Here is a 14499-nt window from a genome sequence, read left to right as displayed (position 1 = left end):
AAAAAACTAAACCAGCCGAGCCGGTTACCAACAATATAACAACTCGCTCGCTCGTCAGCGAGACCAACCCCAGAAACTCAAACAAAAGTTGTCAGTGTGTGTGTATGAAGGAGAAAAGAAAAGGATATCAGTGTTTGGATGTAGGGGAGTGCGTTATGTGCGTGTGTGTGCATGTGTGTGTGTAGGTGAAGCTCCTAGCAGAGCGCGCAGCGTGTATGTGGTTGAGGTGAAGCCCCTAGCAGAGCGCGCAGCGGCGGGAGGGGGTATGTGAGTTTTGGAGGAGAAGCAGAGCGACAGGAGGAGGTGCGTGTGTGCATGTGTGTGTGATTGTAGGTGAAGCAGAGCGAGGGTCCACTGCAGCGTGGATGAGTTACTCAGAGCGCATTGTTACTCCAACAGCAAGGAAATGATTCGGACTCACAGGTTTGCTGGAGTGGCGAATATTTGTCTGTCCGGGAGCCTTTGGGCAACAACAGACCCGGCCAACGACTTCTCTTTGGCGCTCAGGTCGCTTTCGGAGTCTTCCCCAGTGTGTATCTCCTTTGTGGCGGTTGGGTAGTGTTTGCGCTAGTACTCGTACGCAGTACGTTAGGTGGGTTTCACTCTGGTGCTTCTGTCTCTCCTCTCTGTGTCTCGTGTCCTCTCTCTCTCTCTGTCCTCGTGTCCTCTCGAGAATGCTCAAAACTGGCATCTAACAAGCGGTGCCATCTTACGGCCACACCCCTCAATCAGATCTCGCTGCAGGTGCGTCTCATCTTCAGGTAGAGAACTGCTTAAGTGGCCTCAATTAGGTGTATGTGTGTTTGTGGGTGCAGTGTGCTACTGGGGCATTGGAAACAATAAGTCTCGGAGACCATGGTGGAAGTGCATTCCGCCACACTGTGTTTATAGAGGACCATGAAAACAATGGAAAAAAAATCAGAGCCAATTGATGAACCTCTGCTTTTTTCTTTAACACCATGAACTCTGTTTTTTGGACGACCCACCTTAGCTCCAGTCCACGTTGTTCTTGGGTTGGGCGTATCAGTCAAAACTTACAGATAATGTTATCCTACTGCTACTATACAATGTATACCATTCAAAGAGGGGAAACCGTGAGACCTTTAACAAATGGCTCGTGCTGAGTTAAAACAAAACAAAACAAAACAAAAAATAAGGAGCAAACACTCAATGTTTAATTTCAATTTTGTATGACATTCAAATAGGGAAAAGTCCTTTGCGTAAGAATGTTTAACAGAATTAATTGTTTTTAAAACAAAATGCAAGGAGTCACAACTCAAGCTATCATTCATTCATTCAATCATTTAAAAATAAAATGTATACATACTGTTGCATAAAATTGTGATTTGAAAAGTCATGTTATTAAAATAAATGCAAGGCAAGGCATCTTGAACATTTGCACATGTTGCATTATTAAGGCACACAATAACTTGATATTTTGTGTTGATTTAGAGGAGAGTTAGGCGAGTACATCTATGCAAAAAAAAAGACCTAACCCCAAAAAAATTGATACAAAAGGTTTTTCAACTGATTTTGTTACCTCTAAGTGTCCTTAATAACATACTAAAAATCTAGGAAAATCTGACTTCAGGAAAGGTGCCATTTTCAAGATCAAAGTTTTTAAAAATAAAGGTTACTACATGATAATTACATTGGCATGAACTAACATGTTTTCAGGATCTGTTTGTTTGGAGTGCTGTTTGGGTGGATAAAGACACTACTGCTATGACAATATCCATGTACTGTTTGTCAGGGCACATCATCAGTGATGAATCATGGTGTCACTAGGTATTTTGGGTCTTTCAGCAGCTGAACTGAATAGACAGGAGCCACTACATGTGTAAGTAGAGGGCAAGGTGAAACGGTTGGTACTGGAGACAGACAATGTCCTGAAAGGACATAGGGCTCTAGCATAGCTTTCGAGTAAGCCAGAGTAGGGCCTGTTGTAGCTTCATAGGCAAGGGTCAGGGCCTTGTATTCAATTAGGGCATGAAAAAGAGGACATGACTGGGAAACTGAGGCTATGTGGTCAGAGAATGATAGATGGTCATCAACAAAGACACCTAGATTTCTTGTGGCCTTATTTGAGGCAACAGTAGCAGAATCCATATTGAGCTCGATATCATGGCAACCTAAATCTTTGGCTGGGATCACCAGCAGTGCATTTGGGCGAGGCTCAACTGAAGGTTGCATTCCTTCATACTTGTGGATAGTTCAGAGAGGCAAGCGGAAATGTGTGTGACCGTGGAGTCATCTGGCACAAAGTAACTGTGCTTCATCGGTGTAACAGTAGTATGAGAAGCTGTGAGAACAGATAACATGGCCCAGTGATGTGGTGTACATGGCAAATATGAGTCCCAGCACCAGGCCTTAGGACACCTCTGTGGAGAGGCTATGATTTGAGGACAGCTGACCTTGCCCTTGATACATGCTAAGAATGATTCCACCAGACTCAAAGAATGTCTGGAAGAACTTGAGACACATAAAACTCAATTGTTTATCTAAGAGAGATGTTAAATAATCATGTTTTGAAAAAAAAAATGCTAGCTGGTGTGTCTGCACAAAGATTTTTAGATTTACTACAAAACAAAAAGAGATGTCCATAATCTCTTCTGAAGATATCTTCTGGCTTACTAGAAACAAAATAAAAGAGTAATTTTGAGCTTGGCTTTTTCAGATTTTGAGGTTTTGCATTTTGAAATTTAATGCATATTTAATTAGATATAGTCCAATTACCATATTAAAACATAACATTTCAGAAAACTTGCAATGCATTTTTTTCTCACAAATATGTGAGTAATCACCGGATTAAGTTTCATGGTGATATCGGCAAGCTACATTTTTTGGCCTATTCACCTGGAGTGTCTCTTGACCCTTATAATAAGCCTATGGCAGCCATGTTGAAAAAACTCATTTCCCAAAGTCAGATTTTACTAGATTTTTAGTATGTCATTTAGCAGGTCCAATAGTAATAGAATCCATAAAAAAACCTTTTGTATCAATTTTTTTGGGGTTAAACCCTAAATGTACTCGCCTAAGTAGCCAGCGCTAGTTCTGCTAGTAAGATTCGAATGCCACATGTGCATTTTGCAGAGCCAATCAGCAACCACCACTTCCCTTTATAGTGACATGTCTAACTCTTGCTGTTGCAGGTTCGGGTGGTTAAAAATCTATCCATCCCCACCACCCTATCTAATCCATCCCCACCACCACCAAGTTGGTCCAGTCTACCTGTCTGCGGGGTTAAAGGTCCGCTTCCTGCTGCACAGCTACATCAGGCTCTACTGGCGCAAGAAGACCCGGGCTGATGATTGGACCTACGCCAAAGACTGTCTACCTTCTGTTAAATGCATAGTCAATTATCTTCTCATTAAATCGCATTTAACTAATTCCTCTCTCTCTGAGTCTTAAGGGCTGAAATATACTTACTTCCTATTTTATTCACCAAAGTCACCAATCCCTTGTGATACTATAGTAGGGTGTAAATGTGCTACTTATAATTTGAAAAATGAAAAAAGGTTGCACCATGCATAGGTTTCTTTATTACAATGAGGAAGGCAGAACGCCGAAACGCGTCTGTGTAATAAAGAAACCTATGCATGATGCAACCTTTTTTCATTTTTACAATATTTTAGTCAGCACCCTTAAAAGAAGAGAAAAATTGTTGGGTGAAGCCTGCTCCAACCTTTATGAACTTTACTTATAATTTGGCCTGCTCTGATTTGTATTTTTTTCTTGTTACTCTGAAGTGTTAAGACACCTATTGATAGTACGTGGTCAGAAGTAGTAACTTAAACACACACACAAACCAGATACTTCAAAAACATTGAGACAACACCATGGGAAAGGATGTGGGGGATGCCATGTTGTCCCTTGTTATAAGTAGTTAAATCTTGCACTGTGGTCGGCCGGGAGTATGCATGAGGCACAGCAGACTTGTAGTTTGTGCAGTTCCACCGATTCAGTGATGCAGCTGGAGAGCTGGTTGGTCCAAAACCTGGAGAACAGAATAAGATTTTAGTAAGTTATGTGTATCACAATGAGGATGGAAGGGAGGACGGTCCTCCAAGGTCTATTATGTGAATTAGAAGCGCTAAAGTATATGTTTTTATCGCTAAATAGCTATAAAATACTAACAATTATATAACAAAGATATAATAAATATGTTTTGTTTTCTGTAATTTATACTGGAAGATATGGCTTTATTACTTTGAGGGAGGATCGTCCTCCCTTTCCTCAATGGCAAATACGCCATTGGTGGAGATATATTTTGTGTTTATTGAAGTATTTTTCAAAATGTTACTTTTCAAAAGGGCTTTGGCATTAACACGTCTCGATGAGTTATGAGGAATATACAATGCTCAGCAATAATGAGCAAACAGCTTGACAATTTCGATGGGTGAGGACAAAGACAATGAAGGTGTATGGAGAAGCTTACCACTGATGTGTTCACTGCCTTGCCATAGCTCAGCTTGGAGGTCAGCACGGTCATTCAACAGCAACTGAAAGTGGGGGAGAGATTACATTACATTACATTTAGCTGACGCTTTTAACCAAAGCAACTGACAGTTAAAGGTTAGGTTGAGAAATATAGTTTAGACAACTTCCACTGTGCTCCGTTAAGGTTAAGGTCAGGAGAGTTTATATCAGCTGTATTTAAAAACAGACGATCACTTCTGCCCGCTGTCTTTCCCAAGACGCTTTTGGCAATTACAGATAACTTGTGATCGGTTGTCTTGAGATTTGTTTGTGCACATGAGTCTGTGTACAGAAGTGTAGACCACGTACATCCTTTCGTTTTCACTTAAAAATCAAATGAAAGTGAATGGGCATAACATAACTGCAGGATAGCACAATATCTAGAATATGTATAGGTCACTGTCACACAGATGAAAGTACTCTTATTGCCATATTCTTGGGCAAGTAGGCTTAAAGGACCAGTTCAGTCAATTTCAATATGCTGTTGTATTGCTCACGCTACCCTTGACTTGTCAGTACTCGGTGATGCCATGAGATATGATTATTATCCGAGATGAGCTTTTCTAATGGGGGCAGCGTTTGTTTACATTTAAAAAAATGTTTTTGCATAGGACTACTCCAAACATTTCCCCGAAAGGTACCGCTGTTTGCTAGTTGTCTGCTGATGTTGTATAACCTTTCGGATGTTTTTGGGTGTTGGGAATAAATAAAAATGTTTTTTTGACATGTAAACAAAGCACTGCCCCCATTACAATGACCAAGATTTCGGAAGAAGAAAAAAAAAAACCTCAGGTACTGACAAGTCCAAGGTAGTGTGAGCATTACAACTGCATGTTAAAAAAAAATACTGAACTGGTCCTTTAAACGTGCTGTGCTATGTTAATGGCAATAATTAATTTTATTTTGCTGAGCATTTGGTTAATTTCAATAGAATACTTTGGCACCACTTCTGATAACAGCAGATTAGTCTATGGTTTCTATGTCAAATGTGTTCTTATTTGGAATGCGTTGTGCACACTGCTTATAGCCGCCCGTAACGTGCTTCTACAGGGAAGGAAAGGCAACTTGCAGCCTGTTTAGAACATGTAGAGTAAGAATAATAGCGATGATCAGGACAAGATACAGCGGATTGAATTGCTTTACTTTATCTGACTCCCTTTACACGAATGGGATGGCTAAATAGGCTATACATTTACTGAGGTCCCTACAAATGCTATACAACTAGAATTAGAGGTGGCTGCATTCACACACGATTGTGAAAAATATGTTTCTAAATGTTATTCGGAACCCATAACCCAACACAAACACATAGTTGTGAAGTTAATGAACGTATATTGCCATCACGTGTATTACTTACCTGCTGCTTATGTTACGGCTTCGTCTTCTGGCTCGGTGTTGTGTTGTTGTAACAGAGCATGTCCACACAGGAGCTGCACCATCATCACCATTTACTGGGTACACAGAAAACATACAGCAGTCATTTGCTGGGGATGAATGTTTCTCTTGTCAGGGAGTTTACAAATACATATAACTTGATATGATGAATAAGTTATTTGCGGAAAGTTGTGGCCACTGAGGGGTAACGGTAAGAATGCACACTTGAAGATGTTCAAGTGGTTCTTGGGGATTTATTATAATCAGTAATTACATGTAATCTATATGCATGTGTGTGGTTTTATGAAAGTGAAACAGAAATGACATAAAGGAAGAATGACTCCTAAATACTGAATGTGAAATTAGCATGGATCCAAGTATGGTGTACGGGCTACGGTATATTGGTTATCGTGACACCCCTACATACCTGTAGTCGCTCGGGGTTGTCGGGCAGCTGCTGCTCCTGGTAGTCCTCTGTGTAGTGCGCGGTCAGCAGGTCGTCCGACACCGCCATGCAGCCACCTGCCGTGTTGCGGCCAAAGGTCATCGGGGCCTGTCGTCAAGGGAAACGATTGGCAGGGGATGAGCATGATAGGGCAATGCTATATTCAGTCAAACATAACCACATGCACGACAGGACCCTCCGTAGACGGCAAGGGGTGGGTGATTAACATGAGCTGAAACTTTAAAGAGGTAATTTTTCCGGACCATCTTACAGGAGGTAAAACTCGCAGTGAAGTTTACCCGACTGGCAATAATATTCCTATGAGTTCAACTACAAACTGTCGCTCTCGTCACGCTAATTGCCTCTAGCCTCGCTTTTGTCTCAATACAACTTCGACTCAATACAAAGCCAATTACTTCCATTGCTCGCCTTGCTTATGTTGCAATTTTGAAAAATTTAGTTGAACATAAAGCATTGATAGTCCTACACAAACTGAAAACCCCCATGTTTTAAGGCACAATACATGAATTGCTTGTCATTCTGAAGTTATGAGGAGGAAATGATCACAGTATGTAATTACATGTTATTGGTTCAGCAATTCACTTTGACTACAGCTTTGAAATTAGGTGTTAGGCAACAAAGTGTGCCTCTGTGGCAACATCAGTAGACTTGGAGAGGTCAAAAAAGCTCACAGTGTCATGGTGTACAGTATGGTTATCCGGTACGGTACAGTATTTTTTTTTTTCAAGCTGTAATGATTATTGTCAGCACTTTTTAACGTGGCTGATTACCGGTTATCGTGACACCCCTTGTAGAATCAGATTGTCGTAGGCAGGGTTCACGTTAGCCGGCTGTGGCCGGACATTGGCCGTTTTGCATCATGAATGTCCGGCAAAATAAAATGTGACCGGCCAAAATGTCAGACAAAAAAATGAATAAAATTAATCAGTAAATAATATTAGCTCATTTTAAACACTGAATGTTACACAAAACACCAGTGATATGAAAATAGTCTATGTAAATGAACGTGTAATAGTCTAAACATCACGCAATAGTGTTGCTTGCGCTCTCGTCCCCCACGGCGTTCTCCCCAATCAAGTTGCTTCCCTTTCACTTGACTCACACAGCTGGCTGATGTCAAGGAACAATTCAGGTTTTTTTTTGTATTTTAACAGTAAACACAAAGGGCATTGCGCTTGCAAAACCGTTTCATGAAAGAGAGCGCGCTTTTGCTCCCCATGCATACAAGCAGCTGGCTCTTTAACACCAGCCAACTGGCCCAATGCAAATGAATTTTAAGTTTTGCTGGTAGAAAAGACCAATTTACTAGCCACTTTGACCTATTAGGGAGTGTGTGTTTGGCTATATGAGGGAAGGTCCGTTAGATATTCTAAATGTCCGGTATTCTGCAATGCAGCCGGCCACTTGTCCGGCCAGTAAGAATTCTAGCGTGATCTAGCGTCAATCACATCTCACCATGCTGAAGTGCCCTTGAGCAAGGCACCTAACTTCACATTGCTCCAGGGTTTGTAACATTTTCCTGGACAAAAATGTCTGCCAATAGTGATACAGTATAATGGAATGCAATAATACACACTGTCCCTACCTTCAGAAACAGCATGTCATCCGCATCCATGGCCTCCTCTATGGTGCTGATGGCGTTCATTAGGGAGGCCATGTCACCAGACAGTTTGTCCACGGTGTCCTTCATCTTGCGGCTTTTCTGGTCCTCCTACTCCTTCAGGACGATCACATAGGAACTGGTGGATCTTCTCAAACTCCGCTTTCACCAGACGCTCCGCGTGCTAGGACTGCTTCTGCTCACACAAGACACATGATTTTACACAATCATCTTAGTAGTTGACATATTCATATACTTAAGACTTCACAAATACTGGGAATACTTGTGCATGTAGTGTACAATGACAATGTAACAAAGCCTTTAAAAAATACCTTACCAGAAAGTTTCTCATGCACACCAGAAACGTCGTGCCTACCAGAAACTACAATCTCAGGTGCGCAGGGGAAAGTGACGCGCACGTGTGAACCAGAACATTTTCAAGCGGGCATAAGAAAGTTTCTGGTGTGCACGAGAAACAATCATGTCAGTAGAATGTATAACTTAATGCATGATTTGACGCTGTGTCTTTCCATTACAAAGAACCTAACTCTCTCATCATTTAAACCCCTCAGCTTATCCTTGAAGGACCTCAGTAAAAAAAACCACGCATCATCATCATGAGAAAACATACAGTGATACAGTGTAGACTCAAAACTGAAGCGCTGTCTTGGAAATGGTCAACATTGAGAAGACGACAGCCGTACACTTTGATGTCTTCCTGATATTTCATTAAAACCAACCAGCTTTAACGTGAAGGCAGATGGTTCAAAATTATAATGTTCATAAGTATATAAAAAAACATGCTCTCTCTCTCTCTCTCTCTCTCTCTCTCTCTCTCTCTCTCTCTCATTACGGTCCTCCGCGGCCTCCTTTGTGGAGCAGGTGACATGATCTTCGTGCTCCTCTCTCACACACTGCTCACACACCAGTTCCTGGTCCTGGTGCAGAACAGCAGTATCCTCTCACTGTTCACATCGCTGCGGACACGCACATCACAGATGCCTTGTGTCTTTTGTGTGTGTTAACAAAGTGCAAAAAAGGAGTGATGACATGGAGGTCCACTATAGTATATATTTTTGGTACTGCTGGTGCACCATGCGCAAACACAAAAAAGTCAATTCGAGTCATTCAGTTCGAGAGCAACACATCAAAATACTAGAAGTAGGCCTACTAGCATCTACTCCGCCTCGGCCAGGTTTCAGCAGCGAATGGGGCAATCTTGTATTCAGAGCTGCCCCCTCAAATGAGTGTGTTGACCACCATAGAACACTTTCTCGGCCTACACACGAAATTCGAATGGACACGCTATAAAATGTGTATATATCATCCAACTTAATCAGTTATACACCTGGCAAGTTGACAAGTCCTGACGACATATTCTTGAAATGTCTTGGTCTGCATGTGACACCGCCGCAGTAGGCATAATGCCTGACTTGCTAACCCATAAGCAAATCAGGAGAAAAGCAAGAACTAATATAGACAACTATGCTGCCCTCGGTCTGCGTTACTGGTGCAGAACTAGACAGCTAGCGAACAGTTCAAGAGAAGGCAAGCTGAAGTGTAATTTTGTCCTTTTATTTTCTTTCTTCATTTCCTTACTGACTTTTCTCTTGCACATTCACTTTGTACACTTGCACTTCCAATCTCAATAACTTACATCTCTTAACACTTCTCTTTACTGTAAAACTGTTAACAGAAAACGAAATAAACATACAACAGTTTCACTTACTTCAACATTTGCACGACACACAAATCTACAAGCAACCCAGCGATCTATTTTCAGTCAACACAACGTGACCTATCTTAGCTAAGTAGAATCTGACTAGCCAAACTTTACAGGAAAGAGAACATCACTTCTTGAGGCAAATAGATAGAAATATACATCAAAATATCAATGCAATTTCGTTACAAACAACATCCATCACAAAATGATTACTTACAGACTAATATTGTCCAAGGCTCAAGTGTGAAAATATATAAATTGCGGGAGAGATGAAGTCTGTGTCTTAACGACAGAAAACACTTGAAAACACTGGAAACTAACCAGGAAGTAGATTTGCGCTGAAGGCGCAGTACCGCGAGAAAGTCCACTAGGTGGCGGTATTCACCATAAGATTTACGTGGGAGAAACTAAACTCGGGCATGGAATTAAATGGAAGGCAGAACAACAATTTTGGAACAAGCACATTGGAAACACGGTCTTTTCCGGACATCAGCTACTCTTAAATTTTCTGAAGGGACAGGTTGACGTAGCAATGGTGCGTGCCCACAGACGTGCACTAGCACTACAACATTTCAAACCCAAGTGTTTGATTATCACATCGTCATGACTCACCTACATTGATGGAGGTTGCAAAGATGACAAATAACTTTCCTCCAGGCAAACTAACCACGTCATTTAATCCTTTCGATTGATAATGGCTGGTATTGTTGTATTGTCTTTCGCGCTAATGTTTGAACTCCCTCAGGTTAATCAAAATAATAAAACAGCTTTTGTGAATGGTTTGGAGACCAATTGACTTACACAACGGGAGACAATGTGAGGAAGTACAAAACCTCACGGGTAGGTTATTCCATTTTCCCGGACAGACCACAAAAAAACAGAGACAAAAAACGTCCGGAAAAACCTGGACGTGCGGCAACACCGCTCAGAGAAATATGCATTTAGCCTGACTTAATAGCTAGATACCAAATGCCCCATTACACGTTCAGAATAGCCAACCAAAACGGCAAGGTTTCCCCTCATTATCGACTAAATAATGATAAAAAAACATCCATTATACACATATATTAACACATTATGAATACAAGTAGGCTGATACAATAATAACCATCCAGATAAAATAGCTGCGGATAAAACAGTAACACACTTTGGGGTAAACAAAATAGGCCTGCCTACCTACCACTGCGATTGAAATTACACAAAGTTTAAACAACTCCTGCCAAATAATACACCGTAGCCTAACACATGCAGACATCAAATAATTAAGTTTACTCACGTTTCTTCGCACACAAGACACAAAATTAGAGATAAGAATACCCATCTGTCTGGTTCTAACACTAGCTAACATTAAATGGCTACCTAGCTAACAAATAAGGTATCCGAGAGAACATGTCATATTGAATGACAGCGATCATACAACCCAAGTTAAGAAGAACTCGTGGATACTAGAGTTAGTTATTAGTCTAGTTCTACTAAAATGTCAACCTGGCACCTTAGTCAGACCATTGAGAGTGCGAATCAGACCCTGTCTGAGAGTGAAGAATCTTTTTTCTCTGGCTCAACAGCCACGCTAGCAGAGATTCTAGGAATAGTTAGGACTACGTTGTGTTATCTCTCTGGCGCTAGCATTTCAAGCTAGGCGGACCCGATCGATTAGCTATCTCGCTCTATGCTAGCGGGCTGACAAGCATCGTACTCTCATACAATGATATTGATACATGAACGATCCAAATACAAATTAGTACACACCGGGGTACACAGAAAACATACAGCCGTCATTTGCTGGGGGGGATTGCCTCTGTCTGGCTATATCGAAAAGGCTTCATGCTAATGTGTACAACAACACAACCCATCAAGTAGACCTAGTCACCTGCATCATGAATAGCGGCCTACTAGCTCTACCTCTCTGCTACTACTAGAGCTACAGAAATTGGAGACACAATCTGAGCACAAACAACGTACAGGTACAAACAACGTGTAGTTCGGTCTCAGTAGAAAACAAAACAATAAACCACTCACCTTTGTCTGCGTCATCCACAACCTGTTGGTGCTCCGTCGGAATCGTCAGCCTGCAGAAACCTAATAACTAGCACTCCAAGTTATATTTATGTATCGGTAGTTATTACAGCTCCGTCGTTAGAGTTGCATTATTACTGGACTGTGTCGTGTTTACGCACGAGTGAGTGGGCCTGTTCTCGCTGCACACACAGAGGCCTTGATCCCGCTGTCAAGCCATGCCTCTGATTGGTCCCATGGAAAGCGATAACTTGCCAATAAGCGGTGTTTTGATTGGCTTCCATCCTCTGACCCCACCCCCCATCAAAAGAGGGCCAAAATTCGTAGACTTGTAAAAGCGATCCACACTTGTGTGCTTGCTGCTCCGAGCAGGAAGAGGTTCGCACAGCATGGCAAAACAGATTCACATTTGTACACACTCCTACTGCCACACAACTACAAAACATTTATACAGGTACGTTTTTTATTTTAGGAGATGCAAAATATGTGTGCAGATCTACAAAATTAACCTGCAGATGCAAAATGTTTTTCCACAAATACATTGTATCTGGCACGTATGTGAAATTATTCAGCACATCTGAGTTTTATTTCTGCAGATACAATCTTTATGGCCTTGTTCTAGTTCCATACGCAACATATCACACCAACGATCGGTTCACAAGTCGCAGGATGTCATCGTAGCGCAGACTGGTAGCGAAATTTCCATCACATAAACAAAATGTCGACCTCTCTACACTTAATGCACATTTTAAATCATGTCAGTTTATATATTTTTTCATATTACAATGTAGCAATCTCCGATGTCCTTTCCCTTTCCCCCCGCGCCAGGGAGGTGTGTTTCTTACAGTGCAGTTCAGTTCAGTTCAGTTCAGTTCAGTTCAGTTCAGTTCAACTTTATTGGTACCCGAAGATAAACTGGGTTTGCAGTATAAAATGAAAGGGGGGGGGGGGCGCTGTGGCGCAGCACGCTAAAGGGAGGGTTATACTTCCTTTCAGTGCCACGGAGTGAGCTTGTCCCCGCCATGATGCAGTTAATTTTGGTTTATGCCCTGCTTTGAAGCGCGGTCTGCGCGATGTCATTTCAGGCTCAAACTGCCTTCAATACAAAGAGTAATCTAGACGCCACGGTTGTTGTCAAGTTTGCCGGGGAATTCTATTTAAAATCAGCCAAAACTTGAAAAAGGCATAAGCCGTTCTGGGTTGCAATCATGGAATCAACTCGAATTCTTCCTTTCTTGGTTTTTTATTACTCATCAATCAGGTTGAATGCGGTAGACACAGAATGAATCAGGTTGAAAACCTTTAAAATAAAGAAAAAAGGACACCATATAAACTACTAAATTCCCTAATAGCAACGAAATGAGCAAGAAACAGAGCTATCTACATCTTAGCTACATGAATCTTAACATTTCCAAGCAATGAAAAACGAATTACAATCTTCCTTTTAGCAACATACATTTTAAATATCAACAAATTCCTTTCCTACATGAAATGACATAAAACATGAAATAACTCACCAGTGGCCTCCCCGAACTGCTTACATTTCAAATAAACCCCTTCATTAACTTCCAAGCATCACATTTCACTCCACTGGTGTGCTCCTTCAAAGTTAGCAGAATGACAATGCAAAAATCCTGCTCTCATTAGCTACTTCCTGTTCCTATTGCTAAACAGGTGTCAACATAAAAGTCCCATAAGAGTCTCATGAGTTTCAATGTAAAAGTCCACTTTTTTTTCAAAAGGATACAGCCCGGATTCAGCAGCACACCTCCCACTTGAGCTCCTGGTTAAGGAACCCAAGGAGATCACGTCACCCAGGTCACTCAGCCGCTGAAGCCTCTGGACCCGCCTGCTCGCTCTGCTCCTCCACTGGAACTAAGACGACAAGACGCCTCACGTCTCTGTGAAGAACTGTAGCAGGAATCTTGGTGGTTGACTTCTTCCCGGCCTTGGCTGTCCTGTCGGTGCTCCTCCCGAGGGCTGGCCCCTTGGTCTCGACAGGGTAGCTGGGATATGTCCTGACTTGAACATCTCTCACTATGCCTTCTTTGTCAGGATTGACACTGATCACCTTGGCCAGCTTGAAGTGGCCTCTTACAGCGTTCTGGTCAGCAAGCCAGACCACGTCGCCTACTGCAACATTTCTCTCTCTGGTGTGCCATTTGCTTCTGAGAAACAGGTTTGGGCCTGCTAATTGGCACCACTTCCTCCAAAACTTGTTCACCTCAGACTGGATGACTCGTAGCCTCTTGTAAGGGTAACCCTCGAATTGGAAGTCTCCGGGGTCTCCTCTTGAGTGTGCTCGTCCCAGCAGGAGTGAATTAGGTGTGACGAATTCAATGCAATCTTCCTGAACTTGTGCTCTTGCATCTATTGGTCTTTCATTGGCCAAGTTAGCGGCCATGTACACGAAAGTCTGGAATTCTCCCCATGTGAAGACACCATCTCCACCTAGATTGTGCAAGGCTCTCTTTACAGTCCGGACTGCTGCTTCAGCTGCTCCGTTTCTGTGAGGTGAGTCTGCAGGGTGAATCTTCCAGGACCACTTAGTGCCATGCTTAGCGGCCTTCTCTTCTATTCCTGACCTTTCCAGGTGCTCCAGGAATCTGTAGAGGTCATCAAGGGCTGGTTTGGCCCCCACAAAGTTTGTGCCTGGGTCAGACCATACCTTGCTAGGATGTCCTCTCAGCGACGTAAACCTTTGGTAGGCAAGCAGAAATCCTTCTGCTGACAAGTCGCTCACAATGTCGGCATGGATGGCTCTTGATGCCATACAGCTAAAGACAACGCCCCAGACTTTTAGTCTCACTCTTTTCTTCACCTCGTCTCTTACTTCGTAAG

The sequence above is a fragment of the Engraulis encrasicolus genome, chromosome 5, assembly GCF_034702125.1.
Source record: "Engraulis encrasicolus isolate BLACKSEA-1 chromosome 5, IST_EnEncr_1.0, whole genome shotgun sequence".
NCBI lineage: Eukaryota > Metazoa > Chordata > Actinopteri > Clupeiformes > Engraulidae > Engraulis > Engraulis encrasicolus.
The sequence above is the reverse complement of the archived record's forward strand: the minus strand, read 5'-3'. Positions refer to the sequence as shown.